The 6,841-nt window shown below is 32.6% G+C and overlaps 1 long non-coding RNA gene across 6 annotated transcripts; it reads right to left on the reverse strand.

The window, feature by feature from the left end:
• Positions 4,459 to 6,527, reverse strand: LOC107640587. Of its 6 annotated transcripts, none has more exons than XR_002362936.1 (6): positions 6,409 to 6,527; positions 6,267 to 6,326; positions 6,039 to 6,102; positions 5,577 to 5,661; positions 5,343 to 5,455; positions 4,463 to 4,946 (listed from the first exon to the last, which is right to left on the reverse strand). It is a non-coding gene; the product is annotated as an uncharacterized LOC107640587 (long non-coding RNA). The 6 variants fall into 6 exon arrangements; XR_002362935.1 differs by having other exon boundaries at positions 5,935 to 6,102; XR_002362938.1 differs by having other exon boundaries at positions 4,459 to 4,828; positions 6,039 to 6,326.

Genomic DNA, 6,841 nt, shown 5'->3' on the forward strand with positions numbered 1-6,841 from the left:
ATTTTTGATATAGCAGGAATTAAACGGGTACCGACGGAGCGGAGACCTCTATTCCTACCCTCGCCCCATTTATTATACGAGTTCCTGCCTTCCTTTTTCAGGGAGAAAATGCTCCCCAAATCTGTCTCTCAGCGGGTAATTTCCTGCAAATATTCACTCCGTCGGAAAAAATTGCCATCCCTAGTTGATGACGAATGTTATAACTGGAGATCCTTTAAGAACTAATATAGGATATTATTCAAACACAAAAAAGTGACATCAAAGTCATTTCATTAAATAACCAAGATCTATGGATATAAAATAGGATATATTTCATAAGATGAAACCGAAAACCGATGGAAGACCTTCAAACAATGTTACAAAGTAGAGGAATTATGGGAATCCTTTTCAAGCAAGCCTTGTGCTAAAACTCATCCCTTAAACTAATTAGTATGTTTAGGCTGTTTATCTGATGGATTCAAAGTTTTGTTTTATCATAAAGGTAGATTCCAAGAAAGTGATGCATGGAATTGGAAATAAAGGTTAATTATTCATGTCCGTGGAAATAAACCATAGAGTTCAAAAGGAGTCAAAAAGCATATAAAGTGACATATTTTAAATCAAAACAAATTCTTGCTGCCCAAGTTTAAGTGTTTAACGTCTAGCAACAAGAAACACTATGGTGTTAATTAAACAATTATTCAGTTGAACATATAAAATAAAAAACATTATGGGTGTGTTTGTAATATTTTGGAATTAGAATTGATTTGATTTGCAAATCATTTTTCTTATTTGGAATTAGAAAGAAAATGAGAATTGATTTGATTATTTAGAAATTTTATGAATTTGTTTTATTACTTTTTTTAAAAAATTTCTCTTTTTTATAAATAAAGGGGGGTGTTTGGAGGAGCTAGTAGTGGTGTTTGACGATAGTTTGAAAGCTAAGTGATGGAGGATTACGTAATATAATTGGAAAATAATTAAAAATAAAAACTCTAAACTCAAATTAATTTAAATCTCACTAATTTACTTTTCAAATATAAAAATTAATTCTAAATCAATTTAATTATCATTTTATATGATTTACTTAAAACACAATAATTGATATACGAATTGTTCGGTTGCTCGTCAGAATAAGTGGTCAGTTGTACGGTTAAGTATGAGCAACGATGGAATGTTGAGTATTTGGAAGGACATTTCGATGCTAAAGTAAGCATTCGTACCATGAGTCGACTAATTAGAGTAAAAGAATGACGTACTTGAGGGAGGGATAGGTCCCCTCCCTTTATCTATACTCGTTGAGTGGACCCTTTCGTTTGGACCCCTATGTCTAGAAGCATTCACCAATTGTCCAGGTCGCTAGCTGTCCAAATCCTGGATGGCTTCACAAGAAGTACGTTGGCTCGGACAGATTGAGGACCCGCCAGGTTCGAAAATAGGTCAGGTAGACCTCCGGCCCTCATTTAACTGGACCACAACACGAATCAATTCAATTTAATTAAATTATAAACTCCAATTTCTTTTGAAATATATACACCCTTAGCACTCTCATTTTTATCACTCTCTCTTCATTTACATAATTGTAATTTTATGATAAAAACAAATGTGATCCTATTTTTATCATTTATAAATAATTCAATAACTTTTAGTTTTTGTAAAATAATATACTTAATCTATCTAAACGCAAAATATTTTTTACTTCTACTTCTACTACTATATATACCTCTATTTCCGTTTGTTTTTAAAAAGAACTTCTAAATAATCTTTATCAAATTAAACGAGTCCTAGTCCTATACATTATACACACACATATTATATATACGAAAATATGAAAATTGGATGACCTAATACAGTTTAATCCGCCTAATTTCGACGAAAGTACATATAATATTGCAAATAAAGTTGATTCCAGCGAAACTTGGCAAAAGCAAATAAAATATGCAAAATCAGTGATCGCATGAATCATATGAACAAATGAGTCAAAGTCAAGACTTTTACAATATTATCACTTTCTAGTTTCCATTTTGAATATAGTTTAAACTATTCAACAAACTTGGTGACCAAGTATGTATAGCCACATCAACAAATTATATAAACTTGGAGCCCTGTATGCAATAAATGATCTCAATTTAATTCTCAGACATCAATAGCCAGCAGCAATTTAATTAGAATAGCAAATAAATCCTATCCCCAGCTAGTAACAAACTCAATTATTGTGAATGAATCCTATTAGTAAGATTGAGATATATTGGGGCCATTAATAATTCATATTTGGAGAGTCAAGATGGGCAACAAAGGGAAAAAGAAGAGCTCGTTTTCTTCCAGAGTTGGATCAATTATTGCAAAGCATATTTTTATTTGCGGAGATGTGAAGACAAGTAATAATAGAACTGCAGCACCAGCTTCGGGTCCTGTGGCCACCATGGTTGCTGCCTCAAAGCATTTTTCTTCATCGCCTCATAAAGTGCGATTTAATTAGTCTCTGTATACTCTATCTAGCTATACTCTATAGTTTATCACTATCTTGATGCCTTTACTTCGTTAGAATTATGTAAATTAAATATTTTTGTAATTATGTATTTTTCAGTTTAATCCGTGATAATCACTATTGATTAATTTGTTAAACTCATTTACAATTAAAGTTATTATTTTAAAAGTGATAAATCCATCACTTTAACACTTAGAACAAGTTGATACACCAATAGAACAAGGCTTGAAGCTATGCTTTAGTCTATTCATGTTCCTATGGACAAGGGGATCGGCGGTACTAAGTACACAAGGGAAAATGTGGAAAGTGTTGCTCGAGCTTCAGGGGAGACACTCAAGAACTTGAATGAATTGGGAGAGCGCTTTCTGCCATTCTCAGTGTGAGAAAAAACACAAATGAAAATGTGATTGAACTAACTTCTTCTGTTACAAGTTGGTCTATTTATACATAGCTTCAAAGAGTAACAGCTTCAAAGAGTAACTAACTGACTAATGATAAATATGCTAACATAATTAGGGAACGTCTGTGGTGGATATGTGGGTTGGATGGCTAAGATGGCCAAGACCCACCAACAAATCTAAATGGGACACGTAATAGAGTTTGACATGAATGAATGATAGTTTGACCCCAATAATCAAGTAGCTAATGTCCTACGATAAAATCTATGAATTATTAAATAATTATTAAACAATAATTATTAACAATTTAAAGGATATCAGCAGGTCAGGTTTCTCTTATATTAAAAAAAATTCCCTCTTCTACTTATGCCAATGTTTCATTTTAATCCACTGTGAAGTATTCTCACTACATTTTTGCAATAGTGGTGTCAATTTCTTTGGTGGGTATATTTATAGATGTAAAAATATGAATAGGTTTTGTTCAGAAATTGGAAAAGGGATTCAAGACCTGTTTGCTATGATATCAGATTTCAATAAATTAAGCTTCTCTTTTATATGAGTGTTTCATCTAATATTACTATATAAGGCTTTCAATTGACATATATATAGCAAAAATGGTTGTATTCTTTGAAATTGTGATTGAATTAGAGTAAAAGAAGTTTGGTTTTATGAATGTTGACGCAATCAACATATGTTTTTCATATTTTTAAAATTTTTTATTTTTTTAGTTTTAGTAAAAAAATTTATTTTTTTTAGTTTAAAAATTTAAAAATAAAAAATAAAAAATAATAAATTTTCTTAGCCAAAAAATTTAAATCAAAAGAATGACGGTATGAAGCATCAAGGATGAACTAGAGTTCTAAGTGTTGTTGGTGGTTGGGTCGCGTAAGCCAGTAGGGGATGATTTTCGGCGTGCAGTCGGCGGCAAAAGTAATGGCGGACAGGAGCAGCGGCTGTCGTCGTGCGTTAAAGGGTTGCGTCGGTGAGAGGAGCAGAGGAGGTGAAGGTCAAATTGTGGATTGGTGAGGGTTGCATTGAACTATACTCTCGACCTTGTCTTTTGCACCCACTAAGAGCATCATTAATTAGCATCTATCACTAAAGCTTCTCCTGTAATGACCAGTGCTACGTGTCGAGCAAGCACTCGCAGGTCAACGGATGGCCACCTTTAGCCACTACACAACTAGAAAATAGATTAATACAGACAGATTTACAAACGGATTTGGTCTTTATTACAGACGGATTTTTAGTTACCAACGAAATTACCGACGGATTTTGTCCCTCTGTAAAAGCCCCGTCAGAAATTATTTATCGACGGATTTTTCCTCTGTAAATTTTCTATCCATTTCCCAAAGGCGACGAACTTTCCGACAGATTTTCTGTCTGTAATTACAGACGGACGGACGGATTTTCTGACAGATTTTTTGTCTGTAATTTGAATTTTGGAAAATCATCCCACGTTCTGATTACAGACAGAAAATCCGTCTGTAAATCCGTCAGTAAGGTAAAATAGAATTTTTTTTAAATTTTTTCATTGCAAAATAAATGCTTTAGATTTGTTTTCTAAATTTACTCCATCAAACACACTGTAAATTGAAAAAAAGAAAGCCAAAAATCACATAAATAAACATAATATTCATTACATGATACCTATAAAATTGGATGTTATTTTTTAACACCATTAGTCAATATCTCACTGTCTCAATAAAAAGATACCCCAAAAATATAAGATGACTATCCCAATAAACAAGTTCCTCATTATAGTTACTTTCCTATGAATATAATCATATCATTAAATTAATTCCTAAAGTGCTACTTCAGGATGCTAAAATTGAACTCCAATCCACAATTAGGAGGGAGTTCTTATCAGAATTTTCAACAGATCAAGCAAATTATAAATCAAGAGTTAATTTTCCTCATTCAAGCATGATGCTGTTGTTGTGACTTGTGAGAGGAGCTACTCCTGCAGTTGCACTTTGTTTATTCAGCCAAGGACCAAAAAGATTCACATCCCTTAAAGGTTCTAATTTGGTGGTGGAGTCGTGAAGGTTCCAATTTCAATTCTTGTACTTGAGGAAACACTGTTATTAAACTGCTTGATAGTTAAAGAAGTCATGTGCAGTATAGAGTTGTATTATATTAAAATTTAAATTCTTAATATTCTTTAAACAAAATATGAACTGATTATTGAATTAAATTGGTTTAAAATAATCAGATAGTATTGAATCTATTATAAAGAATAAAGTATACGAATTATCACAATGACATCATTAGATAGCAGGGTTGCCTTGAGTTCTTTTCTTAATATCTTGCCGATTAAAGATTTTGGGATTGCGTCAATGAAAATTACTCTATGTAGCCTCTTGTAAAATACTACCTATTCACCACAATTAAATTACAAAATATCATGCATTGTCTTATTAATTAATTATCTTCTTATCAAATACAATTAAATTAATCAAATATAAATCATTTACCTGTTTAGCTATAAAGTCCTTGACAGCATCTTCAGTAATATGATCAAATAGGATCATTTGATGACCTCACCACAAAAGCAACTGGAACTTCACCAGCTACATCATCTTTTTGCCTATATATGCATGTGTGTGCAACAAACCATTTAATTACTTATTATTACTCAATAATTGTTATTAGCTAATAGCTAGCTTAATTAATTTCAAAGATACATATAATTATATATGTATACTTACGGGACAACAGCTGCATCTTCAATAGAAGGGTGGCTCATGAAAATTCCTTCAAGTTCTGCCGGAGCCAATACATCAATAAAAGATGCTAGAAAAAAAATATACATAAGCATATTACTTGTGCTACTCTCTTCAATGGTAGAATGGTTCAAGTTAGATGACTTCATGAATCTTTTCTTAAATTAACAATGGATGCAAAAATCAGTCCACAGATCAAGATAAAGAGACTCAAAATATAAGTTTTGCTTTCATGTTATCTGACTCTAGAGAAGGGTCAGTATGAATGTGTAGTAGGTAAGGTTAGCTTGAATTTGGCAAGAAGTTGATTTTACAACCAAAACTTCGAACGTTAACTACTGACCTTTGCACCATGGCTCCAAATTTAAGAGTTTTAGTAGTATTGCAAGTCTGTCTCATCTAAAAATAATCTTAGACCTTGTAAAGCAGAAAAAGCCATGAACATACTTGATTTCGTTTCCCCTTTGTGAGAATCTTCTATATAATCTTCCCTTATCTCCACAAGACCCTCCTGTGCCAAAATCAAATATCATCACAAGCAAATCAATCAGTTAAGAAAACTTCATGAACACTTTCGTACGCATGCATGATGAAAGCACAAGACGGATCAAGTCCCATTAATTTTAAAGTAAAGAGCTTATCAACGGTGACAGGGAATGTCTTCTTTGCACGCACAGTGTAGCGTATCTTCTCATGCTTATCATAGCGCAATCCAACACCAAGTGTTGCTGATAACTACATTACAGTATCATATAACAAGAATTAATTAATTTAATTTGAAAATACGATTAGGGCTTGGGAGTAAAACGGAACTGACCGAGGGGTAGAAATGTCTAATTTGGGCACTCAGAGAACTGGCTTGCCCGACTCTGGTATCAAGCTCTCCATGAACCTGCCAGAACAGTGCCACGTACACAAACCCCAACTATAAGGAGAAATATTAAAATTTGAATCTAAAAAAGTGTTAATCGATCGCAGAAATTAATTCTGAGTAATCAGATCATCTTTAGAAAACACTACATTCAGTGATAATTTACTTCAAAAGTAACATTCGTGTTCTATAATAAGTGACAATGACTTGAAGATGCAAAAGTATTCACCTTAAAAATGCATCAGGTAAAAAATGTGTCTTGACCTATGTTTTAAAATGAGCGTGTCTAACCACTACACAAATCTTTTTAAATGTAGTTTTTCTCACTATTTGCAAGGTACATTACGAAGTTCCTATTAAAGGTAATGACGCAAATAAT

The sequence above is a fragment of the Arachis ipaensis genome, chromosome B05, assembly GCF_000816755.2.
Source record: "Arachis ipaensis cultivar K30076 chromosome B05, Araip1.1, whole genome shotgun sequence".
Taxonomy (NCBI): domain Eukaryota; kingdom Viridiplantae; phylum Streptophyta; class Magnoliopsida; order Fabales; family Fabaceae; genus Arachis; species Arachis ipaensis.